Source organism: Papaver somniferum, unplaced genomic scaffold (assembly GCF_003573695.1).
Source record: "Papaver somniferum cultivar HN1 unplaced genomic scaffold, ASM357369v1 unplaced-scaffold_35, whole genome shotgun sequence".
Classification (NCBI taxonomy): Eukaryota; Viridiplantae; Streptophyta; class Magnoliopsida; order Ranunculales; family Papaveraceae; genus Papaver; species Papaver somniferum.
Window position 1 is genome coordinate 1,755,350 of NW_020645971.1, and position 10,144 is coordinate 1,765,493.

The window sequence follows — 10,144 nt, forward strand, 5'->3', positions numbered from 1 at the left end:
CCGGACAGCTAGCTAGATTTCGACCTTGGTTCTTAGCCTGAGAAACTATCTCTTGGTGATTAGTAGTCATAACATCCGATCTTTCTTTACACATGTGTAGATACACTTTACACTCTTATCACATGTCTTTTTTTGTTATCAGTGCTAGGATTGTGCCTTTGATAGCTAGATTGACATCTCCATTTTGCTGTGAGCTTAAACTGACTTGCACATGTCACATTTGATGGAATCTGAGCTTATATTTTGACCTAGAACTTTGTAGGTACGTTCTAAGCAAACCTTCACGAGACTTCAACTCGTCCACTAGGGACACTTAGTGGTTTAAAAGGCTTAGTGCATACGCTAAATGCATTCGAGAGACCAGCGACAGTGGTATAGGTAGGATTTCCTTAGTTTTGTTTTACTTGAGGACAAGTAAAATTCAGGTTTGGGGGTATTTGATGAGTGCCAAATAATGTATATATTTATCCCTTTTTGTTGGCATTTTATCTTTTGTGCAGTAATTCTACATTTTATCCCATATTCTGTATTTTCATTGTTTTCAAGAATAAATATTTTTCTTACTTAATTTTGCATTTTTAGGTAATAAATAAAGTTTGGATGAATAGCAGAGCGGAAAAGAGCAGAAAAGTAGTGAAAAGCCGGAAGAAATTACGCAAGGAAGACGCAAAGAATGGAGCGCACATCCAAAAAGCTAGGAATGGGCTCAAGAAGGAAGAATTGTTCTTAAAGAAGATATGGGCTGGGCATACCCAAGGCCCAAAACCCTTACCCAAACCCATTTTCTATATCCATACCCGCCTCCATTCTCAGCCGTTAGATCGGATCCATCTCATCATCCAATGGTCGCTTCTTCATCGTTCATCAAAATCTGAAGTCCCTGCAAAACACCATAGTACCTAAATTCCAAGCCTTCAGATTAGATCACATTTAGATCCTACGGTCGCTTCTTTGCCTGCGCATCAAACCTCGATACTTCCGCTTAACACTACAACACCTAACTCCATCTGGTGTCGTCAATTTTGTTGTATCTCATAATCCAACGGTCGCCACATACCTCTCCATCGTAGCCGTTCGATTCAATCTATATGGGATCATCCAACGCTCTTTACTCGATGTCATCAAATTCTCTATCCCCGCTCAACAACCTAGCAACCGAACCCTTATACCCCAAAACAAACAGCCCCTAACCCATTCTTCTCTCGAGCTCTTCTTCCCCTTCTTCCCAAAAATTTGCAGAGCTCTGCAACTCCATCACCTCCACCAGCTACACCTTCTTCTCGAACCACACCACCACCACAACCACCCGACAACACCTCAAACCCATCTCCCTAGCCTAGTTATTTTCCCCATCTCACAACCACTGAAACCCTAGGTTTTGGGGTGAGTAAAATAACTCGAACTAGGGAACAATTAGAGCAGCAGAGGCGTCAATTGAAGCATGAGAGAGGAGCAGGAAGGTCAGAAGAAGCATGGGTCGAGTCTATTTGCATCAGAGGGTGAGTTAATTTTAGTTATTCTCGAAACCCTAATCCTGCTGATTTGGGGATTTTCAAATTAGGGTTTGTAATTTAGGGTTTTGTTGTAAACTATAAATAGGAACTGATGTAGGATGTTAAAGGGTGTTCTTGGTTAGCCGAGATACCCCCAAATTTGGGTTAATTCACTGTTTAATTTTAGTTTTAATTTTTACTGTTAATTTTTAGGGTTCTTCTTTTGCAATTTTCATTCACTGATTAGTAGTTTAAATGTTGTGTTGTTCCTGTTTAATCATGTATGTGTTCTGTTCAAATTGTTGTTCATGTTAAGCTGCTGTTAATGTGATGTTTGTGATGTTTGTTCCTTCATTGTTCATCTTTTGTTCACTATTTATGTTTTCCTGTTCTCTAATGTTCTTGTTATGTATGTTCTAAACCTCAAATGCTAGGACTAGATGAAACCATGAATCAATAAGATAGTCTTCATCATGTGCAGCTCATGTCCAATGTTGTTAAGCCCTTAGACTAGTTGTACTTTAATCAGACAATTAGTACTTTGGTAACTATTTTAGCTGTGAGTAGAATATCCCTTAGGTTAATGGTGGATTCAACATCCTAGTGTTCTTTCATCTCTCTTGTTTTGTCAACTGTTAGCTTCTCAAATGTTAGGATTAGTTTACTGTTGTGTGTCAATGCTAGGTTAGAGCCTTAGAGCATTGAGTTGATTGAGCAGTGGGGAGAAACTAGTGCTCACTAGTGACTGTGAGCAAACTGGTTCTCTTCCCACTCTAGTTGTATGCCAAGGCTCCCAACTTTGCCTTTAATTTTTTGTATCTTGTTCTTTCTTCACTCTTGGCTTTTCATAACTGTTTTGTGTCCTGTTCTTCCTTTGCCTTTGGCCCTTGGCCATTGCCTTTCTTTTCTCTACTGTCACTGCCACACCATCACTGCCTTTGGCCATTGGCCACTGTTTTTCTTCATTTTCCACTGTCCATTTTTCCTATATCAATTTTCACTGTTCTTGGCTTAGTGCCACCATTACTTCACTGCCATCTCTTCTTTTCTCCTTGCCTTGCTACTCAGCTGCCTTGGCCACTGCCCTGCAACCCTGCTGCTGCTGCTGCTTTCCTTCCTATCGCTATTGTTGTTGCTGTTGTTGTGCACTTGCCCTTTGCACTGCTGCTGCTCTCCCTTTCCCTGCTGAGCACCTGCCCTTTGCACTGCTGCTGCTACTACTTGCTGTGCTGTTGCTGCTGATGTGCACTGCTTCTGCTGCTGCTGTGCACTGCTTCTGCTGCTGCTGTGCACTGCTTCTGCTACTGCTGAAGCCCAGATTCATTACAAAAGCCCACTGTGGACTTAATCAAAGCCCAGGTGAAAAGCTAAAGCTCAGTTCACTACACTGAGCCCAAGCCCAAATTCAAAAGCCAAAGGCCCAGTTCATTCCCAAAGAACTCAAAGGCCCAAAGCAATTCACCAAAGCCCAATAGCAAATTAAAGCCCAAAATAGCTAAACACTACAAAACACACCCAGTCTCTGTGGATCGACCCGTACTTGCATGAGCTACAACTGACGACCGTGCACTTGCGGTATTACTGTAGGCCCGCGTTTTCATTTCACTTCAATTTTATACGCTTTCCCGGGCCCACCACCTGGCTTGCTCAAGTCGAAAACATTCAAGCAAACGATAGGCGAGCACTTATTATTCATGAATTGAGCAGTTCTCTTTCAGAAGGGAAAGTCAGTCTCAAGGAATTAAAGAATTAATTCTTGCTTCATGTAGAGTTATACTATCGAAATCCTGATGGGTCCTTATCACGATGCCTCGGAAACGACGAAGCGGACGAACAACTCAAACGCATACATAAAGAAATCTTCGGGAAGACATTGGTGGTAACACTTTACAGAAAGCTTCAAAGGATAGGATACTATTGGCCTTCCATTGAGACTCAATCAAGAATTCTGCAAAGATCTTGTCCCAATTTTCAGACGCCTCCTCATCACTTAGAAGCTTTGACAGTCCATCACACTGGGGACGGGAGGGAACCTTACATCAAGTACCTTCGAGACAATGAATTGCCGTTGGAAAAGAAAGAAACAATCAAACTCATTCATATATCTAAAATATTTGTCTTTCTTGACGGAATCTTATACCGCAAAAGCTTTAGTGAGAACTTACTGAGATGCTTAGCTGAGCATGAAATCCCAACATTTTTAAAAGAAATGCACGATGGAGAGCATCAAGGAAAAAGAAAATTATTTCTCCAAATTCATGAGAAAAATTATTGGCCGACCATGGAAGACGACGCAGCTGCGCATGTTCATAGATGTCATCAATGCCAAGTCCATGGTAATCTCATCCACACTCCTTGTCTCCCATTGAATTCTGTGAATAGTCCACGACCTTTCTATAGCTGGGGACTGGATATCATCGGGAAAATCAATCCAACATCTTCGAAGCAGCATGAATACATCATCACTGCAACTGAGTATTTTACCAAATGGGTTGAAGCTATTCCTCTTCGAAGCTCCACTGGAGTCACGATTGCAGCCTTCATCAAAGAATACATAATATGTAGATTCGGTGTTCCTAAACACATTGTCACCGATAATGGAACTCCTTTTGCCAACAAGCACGTAACAGAATTACTCGAGGAATACGACATCAAACAAGTTTTCTCCACACCGTACTATCCCCAAGGAAATGGACAAGAAGATAGCACCAACAAAACTTTGATCCTAATTCTCAGCCGAACAATTCATGATAATCCTCGAACGTGGCATGAACAATTTCCTATGGCTTTATGGGCCTATCGGACCGCACCAAGGAGATCGATCGGAATTTCACCGTACTCTCTCGTCTATGGAACCGACGCCATACTCCCAGCAGAAATCAAAATTCCTTCAGCAAGGATTTCAACAACTAGTGGAGTACAATGGGATGAAGCCTAAGTATCCAACTCAAGAATCGCTGAACTGGACATGCTTGAGTCGAGAAGGGCTAAGGTAGAAAAATACGTGGAAGCATACAAACAAAGGATCTCCATAGCATACAACAAGATGGTAAGACGCCGAACATTCCAAGTAGGAGATTTGGTATTAAAGACAGCAAACCACATTCAACAAGATATGTCTGCTCCCAAGTTCTCTCCGAAATGAGAAGGACCATATGTAGTCATCAAGGAAGTATCCAATGGATATTACAAGATCTTAGCTATTGATGGAGGAGTGGATGGAAATATAATCAACGGTAAATGGCTCAAAGCATATTATGCCTGATCCGTAGAAAACAATTACCTTTTCATCATTTCAAGGATGTTTTCAAAATGTAATTTATGTTCCTCCAAAGAGCGTGCAAAATGCTCCTTTGTTCATTAAACATTTCATAAATGAACAAAATTCCTTCATGCCATGATCAATTATTCTACCTAAAGAAAAATCCTAAACCTATTCGAAAACAACAATTATAAATGCGCATCTAAAGCACACCGTCCAATAACAAATAATTCTTACTAGACATCATCTTCAACTTCGTTCGCCAGTCTTCATTTCTTATCCTGAAATCTTCATTTGCTTTTTCAACCCTCACTGATTCCAAAGCTAGTGCTCTTTCTTCCTCCATGATAGCAGTCGACGAGGAAATCATGTTGGCAACAACGGAAGCTCTATCAATCTTGATGATCTCGATACGACGATGAAGCCAGCCTACATTGAACTTCAAGAGATCGAAATCATATCATTCCATCTGTAAAGCTCTTTATTCTTGACATCCCGCAAGTTCTTCTTGTCCACCTCGTCAATGATAGGCAACAATCCAGCAACCGTGGTTAAAAGAGTTGGAAGGAAACCCCTCCATAATTCCATGGTGGCGATGTGTCCATATTTTCTCCAGATTTTAGTGTACAGCGGCGCATAACACTTGGGCACGATGAAGCCGCCAACAAGTTGATTATTTGGGCAGACATTTTCCATAGGTATGTCAAAAGAAAGTCCAGCAGTCGGATACTCATGAGCAAGGACCTCGACATCAGCATCTACAAGATTGATCGAATCGTCATCAACATGATCATCATCAATTGCTGCTGCTGTCTGTCTTTTCTTCTTCCCGTCCTCAACAACGTGAACATCAACCTGCAAATATAGCATTCAGAGTTAATATATATTTGAATAAACATTCATTCAAGTAAATCTTTATCAAAACACTCACAGATGTTCCAACACCAGCATTCAGAGCAGACTTGAAACGAGCAGGGATCTTGATGGTACGTTTAGGCGTTGAGTTATGTGGGGAAGAAGAAGAACATTAATCACCCTGGTTCATCTGCAACAAATACTTTCTTTAGTCAGCCATTGATTACACAAAAGAAAGAACAAAAGGGACACCCCGTACCAGATTGGATTTCTTGGCTTCCCACTTTAATGGAGATGCATGAGGAGATGAACTACTGTCTAACATGGAGGTATGACAATCAAAATTTCCTCTGTACGATGAAATTAACTCAGAAATGGAAGAAATATTCGCATAGATGATAGATTTAAAGTCCTGAAGATATATACTAGATACGGTGAACACTTATCTTCTGCGAATAGTTAATTCAGTTGCGAGTTTTACTGAAATCCTAAGTTTCAAACAAGATCAATACTAGAGACGCGGAGGAAAATAACATATTGGGGACTGACAATGACCAAAGCTGGACATGGTCAGAGAATAGCCACACGACTTTGTGCACGTCACACATGGCACATTCTAGTATTTTCACAGATGGAAATCATCAGGGCGAGCCGAAGGGATCATGATGGATTTTGGCGCATGCACATTGGTCCATTTCATTTGATTCAATCAGAAGGAATCAATATTAATAAAAGGGTTTCTCATTCAAAAAGAAAATCCTAAACCTGAAGTGAAGCTGTTCAAATAATGAAAGAGATGTCTACTTCGAAGACTAAGAAAAAAACATTCGAAAGTTCAAATAAGATTATGAGCAAGACTAATCGTCAGAGTCATCCGATTCGTCATCATCATCATTCTATGAAGAATCCTCTTCAGACTCTTTCTCAGAATCACTGTCTGAACTAGAGAACTCTCCCTCGACGAGATCACCATTTATTGCATTCCAGTGGTCCTCTTCGTCATATTCATCTTGAAGATCAGCCTTGACCTGCCGCTCAATCTCCCTGTATGGTGGATATTGCCTACTTTTGCGTTCCATCAGCTCCCATACAGGTTCCTCTTCTTCAGCATCTGAGTCTGAGGCTATAAGGACGGGATCAGAGTCTCTCCTCTGCTTCTTGTGTTTTCCGCTGAATTCCGCGTCTCTTCTCTCGATACTCAGCAATTGCCTCCTCCTTGGATTTCCTCTTCAAGAGATCATCACGAGCAGCTTTCAATTTGTCGAGGGGCATGCTATTTATCGCCTTCTTAGCATGATCCATATTGGCACGCATTTTGGCTGCAGAAGTCCTGGAATCCACTTCAGAAGAGCTAGAAGAATAATCACTGCTGGAAGACACCATTGTATGGAACCAGAGACACAAAATCATGGATGTGCCAATGTCAATTTCACAATAAAATGGTAATTCTTAACTCTTACCTTTTTACGATTCCACTAACAGTAGTGATTGTAATGCAAGAGTTAATACTTCAAAACTCGCTCGTTTCTTCGAACCTACAAAAGAAGAGCAAAACTCAGATTTCCATAAAATCATGAACACTTCCACTGTGTGAGCATTTTCCATAGAATTATGAAAACTGAACAATATTTCATCATAAATAATTGTTCACTTTTAAATATTACTCAAAGTCAGGCTTTGATTTTCAAAAGTATATATATATATATATATAAAACGTGAATTACTCACGTAAATTTGATTTTCAAAAGTATATATTTATATATATATAAAAAAAACGTGAATTACTCACGTAAATTTTTGAGAAATTTTTTTGACGTGAGCAAAACTCACGCGAAGAAAAATTGTGGATATTCCACGATTTTATAAAAAATAATCATATATATTTTCCTTCGTACATCGTCCGTCTTTAAAACGAGGGTTTATTTCGATATTGTGAAAATTCACACCTTTTAAGATAAAGTTTTGGGTTTCATGAAAGCTCGTAAACAAAATTTTATCACTAGACACAGGCCTATATATAAAAAAAAATCTCTCTTAAGTCAGCGATTATTACTAGTTTCTTAAACTAACGATTGAACGAACATACGTTTTCAAACAAGGGTTTTTCTACAAAACTCACACTCATATATGTACATGTATATAACTTTAGCATGAACAAAACATGAACAACTCATGAAACTTCTGAAAAAATAAATAAAAAACTTACCTGGTCGGCGACCAGAATATGGTTGGACGATAACGATCGGCGACGACAGTCGGCGGCGAGCTCCGGCGAAAGTCTTCTTCCTGCTACTGTTTACCTGAAGGTGGAGAAGAGATGAAGGTGGTGGTCGTACGGGGAAGAAATAAATAAAAAAAGGGATTAATTCTTTTTATATCAAATTTTTATTTCCAAAACCTAATGTCACAAGAATTTCCTTTTTGGGCCCGGACCCGTGAATCCTAAACAGACCAAGGTTCCATCACCAAATCAGCGGTGTTATACCACTTTACGCTTATTAGACGATTTTCTATCATACCACTGGGATCTTCGTTCAAGCCATGGGATCTTATGTAAAGCTGAGCCCATTACATAAGCCCAACTACTCAATAGCTAAGAACAGTTTAGCCTGCAACTAAAAATACATCTTTTTAAAACCTGAAATACTAACCATCTTCAGTTTCCAAGTTTCTTAAAAACTGAGGTTTATCCTCATAGTAAATCACCTCTCCCCTACTGAGTAATACCCCTTTCTTTGCCATTGAGTCCGCAGAGAAATTCACCTCTCTATAAGAATGCCTGAATGATATTTTAGGAATGTTCATCTTAATCTTGATCCATATGTTTAGCACAATCCAAGGAATCTTGTTGCTCATGAATGCTAGTATAACAGCTTTTGAATCCAAGCTAAAACACACTTCCTCCCATTTTTTTGTGATAGACCACTCACCTGCAACAATCAATGCCATGACTTCTGTCAAATAATTTGTTGCAATCCCTAATCCACCTGAAGCAGCTCCCATGTAATCTCCATCATGGTTTCTTGCAATAAATCCAATACCAGCTAGACCTGGATTCCCTTTGGATGCACCATCACAACAGATTAAAATTTGATGTTGAGCAGGGTATTTAAAGAAAACTGTTTTAGCACTGGTCACATGAACTGGAATGCCTGATACTTCAAAGAATAACAATATATGAAGATCATACATTGTACCCCATCTTCTGCCTTTCATTCTAAATTTGCCTTCTTTTGCTATTCCTGTAATTCTTCTTTTAATCTTGTCCACTGATGGAGTTGCGTCTTCATGAAGAACAAAGTTTCTTGTGAACCACAACTCAACCATTACATTGAAAGCACAAATATACCATACCTCTTTGACTGCAGGGCTTTTCTGTTTAGCAAAAGATAAGATTTCTTCAAAATTTATGGGAACTGGCAATAAAATACACCACACAGCCAATGCCATACTGCTTTACTGAAATTACAATGCCATAAAATATGGTCCATTGTATCCCGATCTTTACCACATAAATAACATTTAGATACTGTGGAGAAATCTTTCTTCCTTACTGTTTCTTCAGTTGCACATGCACCCCTTAGTATTTTCCATAGATTTGTAGATGTGTATGGGTGAATACAAGGTTGCCATACCTTTTTAGTCCATGATACCTTTTCATAATTTTTCCTGATCATTTGCACATCATTTGCAACAGATAAATTCCCAACTTTATCTTTGGCCCATATTCTTCTATCTTTTCCCCCCACCAGAACTGGTAATTCTGTAATATCAAAATAAATCCACATTTCTGCAGGTATGCACCATTCACCATTATGGATTAAGTCACTTACTTTCATGTCATTATGTTGCAGGATATATGCATCATCAGTATGCAACTCTAGCAAAGTAGAATCTTTCACCCATTTATCTTTCCATACAGAAATGTTGGTTCCATCTCCAACAATCCACCTACAACCTTATTGCATTTCAGTAACTACCCACTTGATTCCTGGCCATACTGAGGATTGCTTATGATATTTTGTCCATTCACCTTTGTTATCTTTATATTTTGCCCTCATAAACTTTGTCCATTCAACATCTTCATTTTCTATTTTCTATAAAATCTTCATTAACAGTGCTTTATTAATAACTTCAAGTCTTCTCAATCCCAATCCACCCTCTTCAATTGGTGCATTCACTTCATCCCATTTTACAGTGACAAGTTTTTTCACAGATGGATCTCCAGACCATAGAAAATTCCTTATAATCTTTTCACACTCCTTTATAACATTCTTAGGCCATTTATATACTGACATATTATAGGTGGGCATGCTGCACAACACAAATTTAACCAAAGTTAATCTGGCAGAAAAAGCTAGTAATTTTCCCATCCACCCTGCTAACATCTTCTGCATCATTTCCACTATCCCCCAAACTTGATTATTTTTAACTCTTCCTGGTTTTAAAATGACACCTAAATACTTATCTGGGAATAAAGATAATTCCATTTGCAACATTTCAGCAATGACTTGTTTTCTTGTATCAGTCACTC